The sequence below is a fragment of the Plectropomus leopardus genome, chromosome 21 (genome assembly GCF_008729295.1).
Source record: "Plectropomus leopardus isolate mb chromosome 21, YSFRI_Pleo_2.0, whole genome shotgun sequence".
In the NCBI taxonomy this organism is placed as follows: domain Eukaryota; kingdom Metazoa; phylum Chordata; class Actinopteri; order Perciformes; family Serranidae; genus Plectropomus; species Plectropomus leopardus.
The window spans coordinates 9,627,024-9,646,855 of NC_056483.1; the positions used below are offsets into that span (position 1 = coordinate 9,627,024).

General features: G+C 41.0%; 1 long non-coding RNA gene across 1 annotated transcript in view; it reads right to left on the reverse strand.

The window, feature by feature from the left end:
• Positions 1-6,910: 6,910 nt before the first annotated feature.
• Positions 6,911-19,832, reverse strand: part of LOC121960389 — a 46,709-nt gene continuing 33,787 nt past the window's right edge. The window contains exons 3-4 of the long non-coding RNA XR_006106976.1: positions 18,670-18,896; positions 6,911-6,954 (exon numbers count right to left, since the gene is read on the reverse strand). This is a non-coding gene — a long non-coding RNA (uncharacterized LOC121960389). The remainder of the gene's footprint in view (positions 6,955-18,669; positions 18,897-19,832) is intronic.

Below are 19,832 nucleotides of genomic sequence, written 5' to 3' on the forward strand. Positions count from 1 at the left end.
AAGTCGTAATGACTACCTTAACGATGGCGACTGGTGATTATTCAAATGTTAGTGTGGCAATTCGTGCAGCAGAACTGCTGTATGTTAAACAATTTCCTTACGATGGAATTACTCCCCATTCATTACTCATACACACACACACACACACACACACACACACACACACACACACACACACACACACTCAAAGAGCAGCCTCTGCTTCCTTTGATGCTTCTCTATTCACTCAGATCAAAGGGAGAAGACCTGATCATCCATACATTAGGACAAAGCGAGCTCCTCCACAGAGTGTCACCCGGCATGAATGCATTACCAGGTTAGTTATTTTAATTAACCCTTCAGCGCCATCACCTTTCACCTGCTTTCAATATCTCACTCAGACAAAAGAGATCTGAGCTGCTCTGCACTTATCACAATTTCACCCAGCTATCTCTCAATATGTTGACACATTTGGAGGTTTTGGTTGGGACACAAGACACACAACCAATAATAAAAAAAAAAAAAAATCTGAGCAAAGTTGTAGTTTTTTCTCTGTGGTATCTATATCAGGCTTCTTATCTTTCCGTCACTCCTGACAGCTGATTGCTCCTGCAGAGGAACAGCAGTCTGTAAAAGACCACAGGCAAAGCATGCCTTAAATGGTGAGTCGGCAGCTTGCAGCCAGGTGCTCCGGGTGTGCAAAAGACACAGCCGACCAAAGGTCACTGGAGTGCAGGGCTATAATTACATAATCAAAGTTTGTTTTAAGCTTTTAATACATTTTCAGGGTGACTCCCTTGAATGTGCTGCTGATTTAAAGCCAATACATTTGGAATTATAATGTGACTGCAGCATCTTTTAAATTATTCTGATAGCATAAGTTCAGAGAAAAAAATGAGACAATCCCAGAGAAAACTGCAGCAGTTGTGTTGCTTTCAGCCCATTCATCTCACTGTCCCTGGGTCAGATCTGTGCGGGGGTGGGGAAGAGTATCAGCAAACATTGATGTCTGAAACAGTCTCTTTTTTTATACGGCTGCTAGAAACTGGAAATGTTTAAACTCTCTATATGGTGGCTTTGAAAACCAAAGATTATATCATCAGCTAATAAATACATCAACCACTTACAAATCATTAATTCTTAAAAGAATTCAATCATACGGTGTCCCTTTGAGAGACATATATTTGGTCATCCATCCTTTTTCTATCTATATCTGGTACTTAGGGTCAAAGGAGGGTTGGAGCCTTTTCCAGCATGCTTCAGACAAAAAGTCAATGAATCTCCCGGGACAGGTGGCCACTCTGTCAGAGAGTTGTGTACAGAAGGATAACAGCACTGTGTATAAAAAAATTTAAAATAAAAAGGACCACCTCATTCATCTGAGTGAGGCTACAGGATACAGAGGGCTTCAACACTGTGACGTCCATCAAAAAAATTGAACCTGGCACAACTTTTGTAACACTGCAATGCACAGTCATCCAAAAGCTGCAACATTTGCAAAAAAATATTATTTTGATATTTATGATATCACATTTTAGTATCTAATTAGGCTTCAAACACATTAATATGCTAATCAGACTGGACACCTTGCCCCAAGTAATACGATCCTGTGCATTTCCTTAACGCAGGGCTGTTTTTGGCCCGAACATCCAATAAGTATACTGGCCTTAGACCAGACGACTTTTAAAGTGATTTCACTGTTTTGGATGAATTTCCAATGTCAGAAATCAAACGTTTGAACATTAATCGATGCTCCTGTGATCTCAATCGATCAGAGTCGATCTGTCATTTAACTGTCTTACGTCAGTCTCTTCCAGTCTACCTTTTTGACGAAACCAAACATGTCTAATACTATTGTAGGTTTTTAGTCTTGGCTCATGCAAATAGTGTTCAATGATGAAACATTGTCGGCAACCAATAGTTGCACTCTCTCCAGCACCAAACAGCAAGAAACCGGACAGACGGTAAACATGGGAGGGATTTCAGGGAGGCGCGAGAACGTGAACACTTCTCAGTTACACTGTGGCACAGGAGAAGAAAATGGTGAAGTTATGGAGTGATAGAGTATTTGTATTAAACTTATTTTAGTAAGAAATCTTAATTTTTGAAACTGTTCGCCTGTCATTGTCACAGTCTACCATCCACTAAAATAGAGCACCAGAGGCTGGCAGCAAATTGAGGCAACAAAATCTAAAATGTAAGATTTAAACACAACTGCAGTTTATCTTTATGGATTATATTGATGTTGTACTGACAAGAAACATATGATGCTTTTTATCTTGTGTTTCTAAAGTTATGTATTTTTGTGGGCACATAACACACTATTAATATGTCATATTTCTTAAAAGGTGTTTTGCATAATATTTTACACCAAGAGCAGGTTGGGAAATAAACTCAAAAGAAAACTAGTTGCAGTCTAGCAAACCGTGACCCTGAGAGATCTCCAGTCCTCGCAAAATTTTGCAGTCTGTGACAAACTCACACTGTCTGTGAAAGTGAGAAAGTGTCAGACTCGTGTCTTATAAAAGTATTTTCAAAGTCTTTTTAAAGTCTTCTAGTGTTTGGCTGGTATAATAGACACATTCACACATGAAAAGTCTTTAGAGAGGAAACTGAATCTCCTAGAGGCCAGGTAAATTAAAAAAGACCTGAGAACCAAGAACCTTCTTGCAGTGAGGCAAACCACTGATCAAAGTCACAAATATACTTGTCTTATACTTGTCAAGAATAACAACATATGTAAACATCTCTCTCTCTCTATCTCTATATCTATATATCTATTACGTTCTCCTACTCCTTTTAGGACATGAAATACTTATGTTTGTTTACTGAATATGTATGGTGGGCATTCTGATGTTTTTATGTTTTTATTTTTATTTAGATTTGTTGTCTTATTTTATTTGCCATGTTCGACATAAAGATTTAACAATAAGAACAAGCTGGCAGAACCGATTTGACAAAATGTTTGCACTGCAAAACAAGACCATTCTTGGCATTGTTACTCACACTATTCCAGGTTGCCCTTGTATTTAAATAGACTTTGTCTCTCTTGAGGGCTGCAGAGAGACGGCTGACATGTTTGGGTGGTCCCATTCTGCCGCCATCTCTCCACATAGTGTCTAACACTCGTGCGACATTCCTCACAGGGGTTACTGAGGGGTCTGTCCTTTCTCATTGATGTTTGAGAAATTTTAAGAATTTTTATTGTGCTTTGTTGGATCCTCCTGCTCTTTGGACAATAGGGTGGCATGGAAGGAATGCGCAAATCATTAAAGGGTCAGTCCACCCAAATCGGGAAAAAACATATTTTCCCCATTTGCCACTTCAATAGATGGTGGCAGGATTTTTACTTACTCAGCTTTCGAGATATCCTCTGGCGAGACCACGGACACCACCCTGACACAATAGATCTGAATGGATTTTGTGGAGCTCAAAGTGCTGACTACTGTTTCTCTGGTAGAAAAAATCTCCCAGATGAAAATCAAAATAGAAATGATCAAAATACTCCAGCTTAATCACAGCTTGCTTTGGAGAACTTTTCATGTCTGACCTCAAAAGACAGGAACTTCTGCACACAATAAATGTCCACTGATGTTTATAGAGACTTCCTGACTTCTACTGATGTTTTATAGTTTTCATATTCTCACCAGAGCAGATGCAGTCGTTTGTCTGCCTGGCAAAAACGTGTGTGCTCAGCTTCTCATCTAATGCCAGTGACTGCAAACCCCTCAAGGATAACAAAATGCATTCTTCCAAAAATTAATATAGTTAGACCCCAGATTCCTAAAACCCCTTATGCTTCTAATATCAGATGGGAGCATTTTTTTTTCTTCGAAGACCGACTCTCACTGGCACTCCCGACCATCCTCCCTTTGTCTTTCTGCCTCCGCGGGCTTTTGGCGCTCAGTGCGAGGTGCGAGGGCAGGAGGAGCTCCACTTGGCACGAGGGGAGGATGATTCCCGAGCAGCCTGTCGACTTCACTCCCTAATGCTCTTTCTCCTGCCCCACTGACTGAGTTTTTAATAAATGATGAGATGTGGTATAAATAAACCACAAGGCAGTGCAACTGCCAAAAGGCAGAGAGAGATACTGTACCAAGGTAACGCACAAGAGGTGATAAATAAGTCAACAAGGACTCATTTGCACCACTTGGTTTCTATCACTGTCATTGTGGCACTACGATAGATTGGATTTGAAGGGTAGCGACTGTCTCATTGCACATGCATAAATTCCTTTTGGAAGAAAAACATCTGAGTTGTGCATCACTTCTGTGTGATTTCTAAGTATAACTCAAAGGGCAAGAGCTTGGCTTTTTGCTCATGTTTCTTTCACTACCCCTCCATTGACAGATTCAGCCATTTACTTTGGTTTTAATAGTATAAGTCATATTCTTACTAAGGGTGTCAAACGATGAAATGTTTTTGAATTTCAATTATTAATTGCAAGTAATCACATTATTATTGCATGTTTGCAATTCCATTATTTTGGATCTCAAAACAGTTTTGAGGTCCATATTAATGAGGTAATTCTTACATGATTGTCTTGTTTGGGAATCAAATGATCAAACTGCATGGGGCTAGCCTAATGTGGAAGTATCTGTAAAGGGGAGACTTTATTTAGCCCCCTTCCAGCAAAGCTGGCACAACATGGTACCAGTGGATTCCTGACGTCCTCCAGTTTCATATGATACCAATGTTATCACTCTAGCCTTAAAACTCAGCCTGCTACAGCCTCTTGACGGCAGGTATGTCAGCCAGGATCGCTGGTGATTAAGGCATAAACGCTGACAGCCCTAATTCTTACATATGGGACATTTTTATATCAGTGAATTTAAAAAGTATGTGATGCAACTTTAGACTGCAACAGCCTGTGAGATATTAACAGTTCAGGGTTTGCTCAATATAAAACATAACATTACCAATGCATTGCGCAATTTCTTATCTTTGTATGCACTAACTCACACGGTATTTTCCTGCAATTGCCTGTTCCAAGGTTATACTATTCATGCTGTAAGTACATGACTATTAATTAACTGCTGAGAATAGTATTACTATAAACACTGCTTTCTGTTATTTGTAAAGTGGAATGTTTGATAAAGGCAAGAATATTCACTGTAAACTTTAGTTGTGTTAATAAATAAATGCATTTAACACAAATTTAGGCTCTATCATAATGATACCTAATAAATATCTAGAAAGTATTTTGCTATTATCTCCAGTTTGAAAAAAAAGCACCTTATTTGATGTTGTACAAAGAGACAATATTCGGTAGACATTATGGCTTTGCAACATAATGCTTCAGTAAATCACACTCAACAGCATTTGTATGAAATAGTGTTAGACAAATAAACCTGAATTTGAACTATGACACATAGACCAACCACAGTCAGATTCATTGCCTTCAATGTAAATACAATCATACAATCGCTGACAAGCCCAGTTTAATCAACAACAGGTCACTGAATCATATGTCAAGATGTGAAGAATTCAAAACAGTGCTGACCTCTATCTTTACCCAAACATTGGGAAAACAGTGGGGTTTTGCAACTGTATATCAGCCTATATTTCAACTCTGTCACTGCCACTTTTGCTCCAGTTCTGGTCTGCAGATAAAGACAAACCTTGTCCTAGATTTTGCAAGAGCTCAAGCTGGCACAGAGCGAACTTTTAAACTAGGTGAATTTATACTTTGTTGACTCTTTTTTTCATGGGCCCATTTTGGCAATAGCTAAAAACACAAGAGTAGTATTACTGTGAGCGATGTGTATGTGCAGCATTTTAAATCATTAAGCGATTTTTCAACAGTGCAGACCAGGAAGACTCCAAAATAAACACAACCCCAATCAGTTTATGGCTAATGTGTTAGCAAACTATTTCCTCCTTCCCATGCAGCAGCCAGGGGGCCCTTAAATGGAGTTGGTTGTTTTGAAGTGTTTGTTTCATGGGAGACAGTACAGTCTGGGTCTGATTTGTTCTGTTCCACTATTTTCAAAACTTCTACAAGTCTTACAATATTGTCACACATGGACTATTCAACATTGTCACTACAATTTTCTGGTGGCGCTGCTCTGTTTCATTCACAACTGTAAGCTCTCTGAAAACGTGCACAAATATGAATGCACAAACAAAAGGCTCTATCCATATCTGTATTCATATCTAACGTTGAACAGAAATGAGCTCTTAACCTCTAAATTGTATATTTTGCCCATCCCTGAGCGTTTGAATTGTTTGCAAAAATGGCACAAAATGTTGTCAGTTATTGTATAGGAAGTTCAGTTTTTACATTATTTTCTCTTGTTCACTGAAACAAATGTATTCTAGGTGGCCCCCTGAGACCAGGGGAAGCAACTGCTCTTATCACTTAATGCGCAGGACAGACACAAAGCAACATTTGCATCCCAGTGGAGTTTGTTAAGGTGTTTCTGCCACAGAATTAAAACAAATCCAGTGCCCATTCATTCATATTTGCTGACCTGCTATTGAAAAGGACCAGCTCTTTAAGTGTCACATGAAAAAAAGTGTCCACAGAAAAACCATTAAGCTAAAATTTACCAGATTGGTCACTTTGATTGTAGAAAGGCAGACAAAGGCAAAGGCAGAGATGAATCAAGATGGAGTTTGGGAAGTCTGAAAGGTTGTAAATTACATGGCGTATCAGGATCCAGCTTTAGTCAATGGAGCTGGAATGATGAAAAGCATGATGAAAGGAAGGGGTGAAAAGCTGAAATGAGGTGGGGGGCCTGTTTAAAATGTCCTCCATTTCATCAAAGTGATTATTGGGGGTACTTAGCAGCTTTCATATTAAAATGATTAAGGTCTCTTTGAAAAACTAAGAGCTGGTGTGGCTGTAGTCAGTGGGAGGCCTGGAATAAAAGGTTCTTGTGGCAGGAGAAGAATGAGGCTTAAATACCTTGCAGAGGACGGACTATGTGGCACGTTTTGGTCTTCCTGTGCTGATCTGCCCACTTTCAGGTTCTGCAATAAGGAAAAAAAAATGTTAAAAAAGGGGCAAACTAATATAAACGTTGGCATAAATGTTTCCTCTCTTCTCCTCCCTCCTATGTCTCTACCACAAGTTTTATAAAGCTTGTCCTTCCAACAGATGGTCAACGCAAAGCAAACAGGTGAAGACTGGCCGTTCTGCTCTCTTGACATCCTCGGGGGCACACATAGCTCAAATAATCTCCTACTGGAACAGAAGAACCTGTTCTGCATCACACCAAGCTACAACCTCAAACAGCACATCATAAAAGATGATCCTGCGTCACCACCGGACCTTTGAGGACAAACTGTGCATATTAGCAAACACAGCAGTCAGCGGCATTATAAATTGTTAGACTCACTTTGCAGTAAATGCAACAGAGAAGCAAATATTGATCAATTGATTAGCGTCTGAATGTGACTTTGCTCGGTTGAATGTTAATGGCAGTGAGCAGATGCCTGGAGAGGCGCTGGCTGCAAGGAAAAACAACAGCTCTCAGTTTTGTCTGGATTAAGGGCTTGTGTCACAAAATCACTGACTTGAGTGAACAGGAGAGGGGTCGTGACCTCTGCAGGGGCAGAGATTGCGACTGGACAACAGATTTTTTATTTGTAAGCCTTGCAAAAAGGTCAGCCTGTTCTGCAGAAATGCTGTTAAAAGATCACACTGTCTTAAAATGCAAATCAAATGAAGTGCTCGCTCCACAAAACATGACAAAGTGTTTCTTCTCACACTGGATTATAGAGACAACTAGAAACAGGCAATAGATTATTATTAAGATGTAGCCTGGTGGAAAGTGTAAGATTCAGGGTTAAGGTGTTGAGTTGGCGGACACAAAATCGCCAGTATTTCAACAGCATGAAGCCAATTGCCAACTCATGAAGGTGGTAGAAAGGCTAACGCCTCTGTCTTTTATTCAATTAAATTTGAGACTGCTCATTTATATCATGTATTGTGTACATATTGTAACTGCACCGTAATTTTTAATATCCAGATTATTAAGTTTCATTTGAATTTTTTATACTCTATTTGATTTTGCACTGTTACGGTTCAGTGTGTAAGATTTCGGGGGACTTGGTAGAATTAAGTGGTGAGGTTTGCACATTGCAAACAGCTGAAACTTCTCCCTTTTAGATTTTCTGCAATGTTCATTGTTCAGGAGGTTTTTATCAGGAGCCAAATTATCTGGAGAGGTCTCTTCCATTTCAAAACAAATGGACCAGGTGATAAAAACTGGTACAAAAGAATGAATAAAGCAGTTTCACATAAAAAACTAGTGTTTTTCCTGCACTGCGCGGCACATATGGCACCTGTTTGCTCACCTTTTTTCTCCAATAACTTAAGATCTAGACATTCAGTAGGTTTTCACCAAGAGCTGAATTGACCACAGAGGTCTCCTCCTCTTCAAAAGAAACTGACCCGGTGTAATAAACTGGTAAAATCACTAAATAAATCATTTTCAAGTTAAAAATCAGTGTTTCTCCAATGTTGCGTGACATGTCAGACACGGGCTGTTCGCCCAGCACCTGCTAATCTGTTCTTACTTTTTTTCTCTTATAAGCAAAGATATGGCTGTTCAGGAGTTGAATTACCTGCAGAGGTCTCTTTGTCTCCCAAACAAATTAAATGGGTAAAAACACTGATTAAAGCACTTTCATGTTAAAAAACGATGGCTGACGCAAAAACACTAATGGCCCTCTCTCGAGTCAGTGTTTGGTTTGTCCATTCTGGGCTACTGTAGAAACATGACAGTGCAACACAACAATTCTTATTCTTGGGGGATTATAAACTAAACAAAATATACTCGCTAAATTATGCTCCATTTCTGCCAATATATCTCTGGATTTTTTAAAACCCTATTTGCATGTCTTTTTAAATCACCTTGTGTTTCTTTTTAGCTCGTCTTAATGCCTTTTTATGCTGAAGTAAAGCAATTTGAATTGCCTTGATCCTTGTGTACTTTCACTGCACAGAGCTTTCAATTAACTAAACCACAGCGTGCTCTATATGTGAAATTGTTATATAATCTAATTTGTGATGGGAAAAGCACTGTGTATGTTTTTATGTTTACAGCATTTCTTCTGTATTTCACAGGCTGTGATGATTTGTCAAATACTGCACAACGCTATGTCAGAAAAAGGTCATTGGCAGGACTTCATTTAATTTCTATAGAAACCTGTGACTGTTACAGCTGACCAAAGTTCAGGGGGGCTGAATCCATCCACATTCCCTTCATATCTCACTTTATTATCTCTGTTACACTAAAATACACTTTTCCTGTTATTTTATTTTCATGCAGCACTGAAATTAAAATGTCTTGTGATAACACTGAACATTCCCATGAACCCAACACGCTCTGCAGCCACCCACATACACATATCTGGGGGATATGATGCTGCTGACAGGGAGGCTACAAATTTGCCACCCAGTCGCCAGATCACTGGGAGCTGGACTGTGGCTGCTGCAGCTCCGGGGGCAATACGCAGCGTGTCATAAAGTCTGGGAACCAGAGAGCTGTGTGTTGTCCTCACTTCACACACACTCCCAGAGGAGACAGAAACAGTCAATCACTCCTAGCAACTAGGGCATCTTATCCTCGGCTCACCCTCTGTGGTTGGACGTCGCCTCATCTGGCTCAGCATCACAGGAGCAGAAACACTGGGAGGGGTCCTGTCCTCGAATCACACTGACTGAAAGGTAACACCGGGACAGAGAGAAAATATTGTCTCTACCTTTGATACTGCTGGGAGCTGCTGAACAGCTGCCTAAAGAAATCCCCTCATTCTGTTCATACAACAAATTATTTTGATTTTTGCCTCCAATTTTTTTGTATTTAAAGTTCCCATATTGCCTTCATTATCAGGTTCATACTTACATTTTATTTATATGCTTTATTGTAAATAAAAACATTCATTTTCTCATACTGTCTGCCTGACTATACCTGTAATCACCCTCTGTCTAAAAACACCGCAGCGACGAGGGTTGCAGGTGCTCGCTGACGGCCCAACATGGGCGGACAGTGGACTGTCAGCTTGGTGTGTCCCAAACTTAATGCCCCTTCTGAAAAGGCCCAGCCTGCTGTGATTGGTCAGTGGTTCCAGGTCTTGCACATCTGCAGTCTCTTTTTACAAAGATATCACGGTAAAGGGATCGTTTCACTCCAGTTTGTGATTTTAGACAGCATGCTGGCATTGTGGAATCAAAAGAAGCATGACAGACATGACACTTAACTGGTGTTGGGAGGAAACAAGTTACATGTAACTAATTACAGTAATTAAATTACAAAATAAATGTAACTGTAATCAGTTACAGTTACTGAGGAAAAAAAGGTTATTACATTACAGTTATTAATCAAAATGTTGGTGATTACAAAGGGGTTACATACGAAAAAAGCCACTAAAAAGTTCAGATGTTGAATAAAACAATTATTCTGTTGATTTACATCTTTTTGCACATTTTTGCAAATGCTTTCTTTTGGCATATTTTTGGACAATGTGGATTAGCAAAGCCGTTGAGACAGATTTGTGGGTAACATTTATGCAATTATGTTTTTAGATCTTTTTCGACGTTAATGTCAGAAAAGTAATCAAATGTAATAAGTAAAAAGTGAAAGTAATTTAAATTACAATTTTAACAGAGTCACGATAAATCTATAACCTATTACTTTTCAAAAGTATCCTTCCAAACACTGTGTTTAACATCGGCCTCAGGTTTGACATAGAATAAATGCCTTGGTGGGGCTTTTTGAAAAATAACAATGTCATAATCTGGCAATAACAATCATTTACCTTCTTTGTTATATATGACAGCTGATCTCATCCTCTGCTCAGAGGGTAAGATGCTTCCTCACCTCACTGTCTCCCCAATTTGTGGACATTTACAAGAAGCTGCTTTTAAATCTCCTATTGTGTCACAAGTGTAATACCTCACCAAATGTCACACCCATCCTGCCATGGCTCTGTCCTGCAAGCTGTGCTTTTTATAGTGTTTCAGCACTGTTAATATCCCCAGTATCAGCTTAGCGAGGTAACTCTATTTCACTATCGTATCTTACAGAATGGAAAAAAAGCATAACGGTGTGATATTCCCGCCTTGAACAGGCAGTGTAAAAGGGGCTAGTCTCTTTGCAGCCAGGAAATGACTGTGATGGTACTGTAGCAACAGATTTACCTTAATATAGTCATATAGTCATACATCACAACTTCTTGGAAGTCCTTTCAGCTCATTTCTAGAAACAGTTTCTGAATACGAACTGTGTGCATCTCTCTGCAGGATGAGCATTTTGATACTTTCACAGTATTCATACAGCGTCTACACCTGCTATTTAATTACAAAAAGGACATTGAAGTTAATTTTTTAAAATATGGGACCTTTAATAATAATAGTGTTAAAACAAAACCAGCCACTGTTGCTGCTGTTTGGCTCTGCTTTCCAAAGACTTGATGACAAGACAACTTAATCCTTAATTTAACCCTATAACCCCTTTCATCATAATGTGACCCACGCTACACTGCTCATCAATAAATCAGACTTTCGCTTCAGAACTTTGACGCGTCTGAGACAGACATGAATTTCCAACTAAAATGGAACCATTTGTGCCTCCACCAGAAATCAATTCATTTTCAGCTTTCAGTGGCAAAAAAGCAGAAGAAGAAATGAGAAAAAAGTCTCTTAACATCTCATCTCTGCTGCTTTTCCACAGAGAGCCCCGGCATTGTCTAGAGACGGTGCAGAGATCTTCTACCGAGGCTTATTAATTCACTACTCTCATCTCCCCGAGCTGGCTATCATTACAGCCCTATATATAGAGTCGCGCAGGGAATAGTGAGGGATGCACACACACATTAACATTAATGACTTTAGGCTCTGCTCATGAGCCGTGTGTGCTCGCAGACACACTTGCACATGCAACTGTGAAAAAAAAATGAACCAACTGTGCTCGCACCCCATGAAATAAACACTCCTTTGTTTACAAACAAAAGCAAGACTGGTTTCCTTTTCGCAGCCGTATCTCAGCATCAAGTTGATGTTGCATCTCGGATTTCACTACTGAATGTGAGTCAGGTTTGGCCGCGGGGCGAGAGCGGCGTCTAATCCGGGATCTTCGGTAGGTTGGTCGAGTGCAAGCTCCTACTGAGTCTGCTAATGAACAATCATCAGTGCCTCCCCCGGTGGCTGTTGTAAAGGACCAGTGCACGGCTGCATTGTGAAAGCAGGATTACATTGTATTGGCCCTTCCTCAGTAATTCTATCCTGATCTCAGCAGGAGTCTACACAGCCCATTACATTTTCCACATTGTGTTAATCAGGATCTAATGTCCAATATTGCAACCACACGCTCTGGGTTTTGTGCACAGGTCTGAGCACATCTTGTCGAACAGAATCCTGCAGGATGCATTTTGAAGGAGAGAGCCAGTGCTGAGGCGACTTTAAGTCCTTCCTCCCCTGCAGCACCCCCAGCTGCCCCTCCTCAGGCCCCATCCTGTGTGGCTCAGTAGTGGGGTAGCAGATGGCGCTTAGGAGTTGGGGGGGGGGGGGCATGCACACATATTCCTGTCCCCTCTGCATGAGCCTTGGGGGTGTTTGCAGCACGGCAGGGGCGATCCAGTGGGCTTGCACCCAGCAGCAGCAGAATGTGACCCCACTCTCTCTCTTGCACTGCCCTCAGGCCTGAACACGGTCAGCCGCGCATGAACCAAAGACAAGGCCAATGCCATTCTCCTCCGCAAATGCACGCCCCTCTCCCTGCACACACACACAGGCTGCAACAACAAGTCGATTTGCAGCTATTTCCCCCCATCGAGGATCCATTAAGTGTCTCGTGCACGCATGTTGTTTGCACGTTACATTAACTGACAGCAGGATGAATGATTTATTCGGGGGGCTTTTCAATTGTCAGAGATGGATGGCATCAATAGGGGTTTTGTCCTTGCTGATGAATCAGGCGATTTGCTACTTTGAACAAATCTATCGTCATGCTGTTGTAAAAGCATCCTCAGAAAGGACTCCGGGGACCTCCACTGTTTCGAAACCGAAGCGAAAAAATGAAGGAGAAACAGGTGAGAAGAGGGAAATTGTTAAGCAGGAGAAGGCGAGGAGAAGCATATTGCAGTGTATATACCCTAAGCCCTGCGCTGCTCCCCTTCAGTCTCTTTGATATCTTTATGCAAATATGAGCTGGCTGATTTGGGAGTATGGAGAGGATTAATAGCTCTCTCTGTGGACTTGGTGTAACACAGTAGCAGAAGATTGTGGGTCAGGGCACAGAGACCCCTGGGCACAGCGGGCATCAGCTGCCATTCTTCAGGTATGATGGCAAGAGGAAAGCTGGGAATAGTCTAACACCTGGATACAAACCACTCAATATTTTATGTTTAACAATCCAGATTCATTTATTCATTAATAATTTATATATCCTCTTATCTTATGGTCTCAGAGATATCCGTGCGGCATATGTGTCCCCGTCTGGAATTAGCTGATTAATTAGCCTGGAAGCATTATATGCATTTGAATAAGCACCCATTTAGATTATTTAGCCATGGGAATACTAAAATAACACACAATGGTAAACAATTAATGAGGAGATAAAGCACCAATTAATCAAAATGAATGAAGGAGGATGGAAACGGCACATCACTTCAGGAGTAATATGATTTAAGCATGCAGGTTTTGATTGAATCTGCATTATTCTACAGTGAGCCCGCCGCACATTAAACAGTGATATTGCAGTGGGGGAACGAGTGCTGTGAAATAGGCACAATAGGCTGAGCTTGTGTTTTCCTGGAGGCATACTGCATGCTCTCGTGTCAGCCTCGCTCACTGCTGGCAATGACCAAATCCATCATGACATGTGGACAACAAAGAGCTACAAGAATGCCTGCCTTTAGTGTGCACACACGCACGCACACACACAAACACCACACTGCGTCTTAGAAGGCAGCGCACAGTGCACTATCTCCCCAGAACACAAGCCTATCCCCATGCACAGGGAGCATTACATGTCACAGAACACAGTGAAATCTTTAAGCACCGTATCCAAACGAAAAAACGTCAAATAGCTCCACTCGACATGAAATACAGTAGAGCGGTTGATGGTGCCAGAGCGGAACTAGTCGGAGCAGGGAATTTTCCAGATAAAGCTTTCTGGTAGGAAATTGGGAGAGTCCAGTCATCAGTATGTTCCAGGCAATTCTTTAAATTAGCACGAGATTAGGGAGTGCATGGTGATTAAGCTCATTTGAAGTATTGAGAATCCGTCTGGGCATTGGCAAGAGCCACACTTTAATTAATCTGGTAATGGATGAGAAAAATAAGCACTCTTACGCACATATCAGCATTTTGCTGAACAGGAGGAAGTAGGGGAGATGGAGGGAGGGGGGTGGTGTGTGTGTGCATGTGTGCGTGTGTGCGTGTGTGGTGGTGCAGGGGGGGTGGGGGGGGGGGGGGGGGGGGTTTTCTAAAGGCAGACAGAGAGTGAAATGGAGCACGTTGCCTACAGTGGAATTAGCACTGAGTGTAGCCTGATGAATGCACCATTGTATCTATGTAATAGTGGAAAAAAGGAGATTGTATGATTTTTTTTTTTTTATCGCGCCCTCGTCCGGAAGTTTTCCCCAGAAACAAGAGATGTGAGAGGATTTCAGATCATGCAAAGAAGTGCTGCGGCAACACTTTAAAAGGTCATTGTGTAGGATTTATTGGCAGAAATGGAATATAACAAAAGTAAGTTTTCTTTAGTGCATAAACTCCTGAAAATAAGAATCAATCAGTTTTTACTTTAGCATGAGACACGTATATATACAAAGGGAGCTGGTCCTCATCTACAAAGACTGCTATGTTGCATGGCCATGCTCCTACAATAGCTCAGAGCGGACAAACCAAACACTGACCCAAGATATGACCATTTGTGTTTTTACATTGGCCACCACACTTAATAGCCCGTCTCCAATATGCCAAACAGCATTAGAGACACACTGATTGTCAGTGTTTTTACCATTTGTTTCAGAAGGAAAGACACCTCTGTGGATAATTCAGCTCAGGAGGTTACCGCTGAAAAACCTCCAAAATCTCGTCAGGATTTCAAGCACAGATTAGCAGGTACCAGGGTTGCAGACTGTATTTGACCGCTAAACATAGTTGGAGAAACACTAATTTGTAATGTGTAACTGCGTTTTTGAGTGTTTCTACCAGTTTTAATCACCTGGTATATTTATTCTGGAGTGAAAGCGACCACTGCAGATAATTTGGCTCCAGTTAAAAACCTCCCAACAATGAACACTGAAGGAATTCTAACTGCGAGAAGTTTCAGCTGGTTGCAAACTGCAGTCCTCACTGCTAAATCTCACACATTGGACCTTTAACAGTGAGAACTGTACAGTGTGTGAGACAGCAGTGAGGGTACAGCTCTTTTCTTTCTTAGTTCTGTTAACTCTGAATGACCTGAGTCAGTCACACACTGTGTCTGACCCACATTGACAGACACGGACACAATTGCTCATTTAACCTTGTTCCACCAGTTTGACGCAATGACATTTGGTGACAAATGTCTGTACTCGCTAGTTGAGTCATGTTTTTTACAGGGCTTAACAAAATAGCTGTGTGTGTGTGTGTATAAGTATGCACCGCAGCCGACAGCGACAAAAGTAACATTTAGTCACGCAGTCCCTGAACCAAGCTGGTGCTCGATAAATAATTGAACCCTGGGAAAAGAGCCCTGGATGAGGTTTAAGAGCGACTGGGTTACACAGGAGCTGCTGCTTTCTTGCTTGGTGGTCGGGAGTCCGCCAGCAGGAAGGCTCCTCATCCAGGACTGTCCCAGGAGTGGACTTCTTCGCCTAATTAGGCTTACGCCCCTTTAACATTTAATAACGGCCGGCTGGATCTTTAGCTGAATACTTAATCCAAGTCGATACTGAGGGATTTCACAAAGATTATCGGGATTATAAGACAAAAGACTGTCCCTTCCAGTTTGAAATTACCCCCAATATTTTACAAACTTACTATCTGAATGATGAATTTCGTTTTACAACTCCAGCGAATGCACAAAAAAACATAAATTACATTCTTTTTTTTCCTTTGTTATGCTACAGGGGCTGATTTTTCTCAGTCATCAGCTAAAGAACAGATGCATGCACTGCGTCATGCAGCGGGACGGATCTGTGCCAATGCCTGTCACTCTACTACACCGAGCCGTGGATGGTATAATAAGCAGTAAATGAGAGATCTTCTAAAAGCCTCTACTAAAAAGCCTAATCACATATGGGGAGGTCAGTGGACCATCTGCTGACGGATTGATATCTTGGACAGCTCTCCCCATACCTGAACAACTGCACACTGAAGGCATTCCCCGGCTGCAATAATTCAAAATAAAACCACTCAAAAAACAGAGAAATTAGGAAGCGCATGAAGAGGAAATGCTTGTCACGGTTTCAAAGCACACAAATATAAACCTCAAAGGACCAATAGACATAAATGAATATCTTTGTTTTAAATCTGGATTATCTAAAAAAAAAAAAAAATCAGCCGCTCGTAGCCCTCGAAGGTGTCCCGACTTGTGTGGGCAGGATTTTTAATACAGGGTGTCACTTCTCAGCTCAGTATACATTAAGACATGTCGCTGTCTATTTACCACCTCTGACATCCCCCACCGGACATGCAGCTCTTGTCGGCTTTGCTCTGAACCAACTTCACGGCATGAAAAACAGATAATGCTAGCATGGCCTACTTATTTTCCCCTGCCTTTCCCAGTGTGTGTAATAAGTAGCGATGGCATGTCCTCTTAAGGGAATGTAACAAATGTGAGGAGACCCTTTGGAGGAAGGGTCAGTGTGAGGGGGGAGACGAGGACATGGATCTCATCAGAGAAGTTAAGAATCCTGCTCAGTGATAAAAAGATGTTGGTGTTGTGTCAGTATGTTTGCTATACTGTTTATACCAAGTTTGTACCAAGCCTTAGTTGCATTAGGCTATTGTAGGCAATACTGCAAATTAATAATCAAGTCTGCATTATGGCAATGTTTGGATTTGTTTATGTGTATGATCGTGGGTACATTACGTATGAACACTTTCCAAATAATCACCAGGCACTTTGAAAAATATTCTTTCAAACTTTTTCCTTTTTTTTGCCATAATTTATTTATGCTCATAAGAGAAACTCTAACATGTCCCGATTTCCCTCCAAGGATTTTATTGAATGTTACTGACTGATTCTAAACCAAGTACAAAAATGTAATTTTAAAATGAGAACTGAGGCGGTACCGCGCTGAGTAATAATATTGGTAAGGAATCCTGTGTTACCAACCATGTTTTGCCAGCATCTCAGGAAGGTGGCTGAATAAAGCCCCAAACTAAAGGCCAAATTGTGGTGATGGAAAAACAGCAGGACCTCAGATATCTGAAAGAAAATGGGTTCTGCAGGTACACAGACATTCCCACTTTATGTTAATCCCATGTAATTTTTGCTGTCATTTGATACTTAATCAAGACAATCTGGTAAGAACTGCCACAACAATATGGGCTTCATACTTGGAATTTAAAACATACAGTTAAAAAAATGCAATTAAATATTGAAATTCTGCTATTAACCGCCATTTAAAAAATGAAACATTTGACAGCCCAAGCTATTCTATCTATCTATCTATCTATATAGATAAATATATATAGATAGTGAAAAGGAGTGGTCATTATTAAAGCTGTCTGTAAGCTGGTACAATAGAAAGTAAGTCTGAGCTACTTTTTGGGTCAGTAAATGACCTGTGTTAAGTCAATCAAATGGCTCCGGATAGGAGCGCCTCTCTCAACACACAGGATTAGGTCTAGTGACCCACACTGCCTGAGCCACTTGCGTAAACACAACATAACAGTCCTGTTGTGTAAAACACGTACACATCCTGTAACCTAGCTGCTGCGAATGACGTTTCTGTTCTGGTGAGCATTTGAGCATGTCTCCTTCATACCGTACGACCCTGAATTATAAGTAGGATTTTGATCTTGCTAAGAAGATGCATGTCTTAACAGTTCCAGCTCTGGAAGCCGTCCCTCTCCCTGCTGGGACCAAGGCATCTTAATTCAGGATGTGGATCTCAGTCAGCAGGTGAATGCTGGTCTAATCAGCCAGCCATATGTCCTCGTATCCCCTGGCTGATTAAGGTTTCCTCTCTCCCCCTCACTGATTGCTGTATGGTTTGATAAATCATATCCCCCAGTGAAAAATGCTAATGATATGGTAATGCAGGTTCCAAACTGCTGTCCGGCCAGATAAAGGTTTCCGGCTAGTCTGACTCTCGTGCCAAATCCCTGCCCACGTTGGAGACAAGAAAACGGAAGTTGCTGTCAAATCTGAGTAAACCCAATCTCTCTTTTATTTTTAACAAATCTGTTGCCCTTGTCCTCCCACGTGGCCCATCTGTGAGGCCGGGTTAGTCACAGGAACTCAATGCGGCTCCCGCAATCCCCCTCAATCTCTTTGTGGGTCACAGAAGCACTTGCTAGACGAGAGCAAGAGATGCAGTTACCAGATCTCGGTCAAATCACAGACACATTAAAAACAGTAGCCTCGCATCGCACCGCCCCTCTCTCTCTCTCTCTCTCTCACACACACACACACACACACACACACACAAAGCCTGTTTTAGAATTGGTGTCCTGTGTTACAAATCTATCCTCCCTGCTGTGGAACCAGGCATTGAATTTAGGTCATGACCGTTTACCTTGTTATCATGTGATGTTATACCGCAGCAAGCGAATAAACTGCAGCGGCGCCTTAATGCAGCTAAAGCCGCAGTGAAACCAGCCACCGTGCAGGAAGAGTTCATCCCATTTCAGCAGCTGATGAACATCTGTTCGGCATTAGTGGTTACTGCTTTGTGGTCCGTGGTCCCTTGGGCGCAGTGCAGGGCTCAGTTGATAATGTTGAATCCTCAGGTGCGGCGTGCTTCTGTTCAGAGGTAAAAAAATAACAAATTTACTGGTTGACTCAAATGCAGTTCAAAAACAATGACTGAAACCTGTCACAGGCATTAAACATGAACGTAGAGATTTAGTATTTGTGTTGTCAAGTTTTCAGACAAGCAACAAAAAACTTTGTAGCAAGTACAAAGCTGCTATATGATTGAAGTGTTTCAAGTTTCACCAAAATAAAATGTAGCATTTTGATAATGTAAACTGTAAACATAATCAATACGACATGATATTGTCAGATCATTTGAATCTATTACAAGTAATCACAAACAACTACTATTTTTTTCTCGTAAAAGTCTAGAATTAATCTGAAAAGTTAAAAAACAAAAATCATTTTTTAAGGCTTAAACAAGATGCCAGAGTGCATAAAATAATCTTGTTCATCAAAAAAATTCCCTTCAAGGATCCCCCTGGACCCCCCTACTGAGGTTTGGCTAAGCCCCCAGTGTCCTAAAAAGTCTAGAAACACCCCTGCTAATAACACTGCAAATACAGTACATCGTGGCATTTTAATGATGCATCCTTCCTAAAATTAGTAATTTGGGCAGAGGACTTAAGCTGCAATTACAGTTCCGACAGACCAAAATTTTGGAGCCCTGTCAGTCCGGAAATGTCCCATTGTTTTTGAGACAACTGGCAATTGGAGAAACAGGCATTCGATCAAATAAGACATTTTTCAGAACAATTACTTTGCACCCATTTACATTAGCTGTTTGCTATCAGCTAACTGAAAATCTCCAGTCATATTCATTAAGGTGCACAATGTGATACCTGTCATTATTACTCTATTATTATTATTATTATGTTCATGCCAGCACTGTGTGATAACCTCATTATGTGTCAAGTTTGTGTTTTTATTGATTTATTATGCTTATGTATGTTTTTAACAAAATGGGAAAAAGTTCTTTCAGAA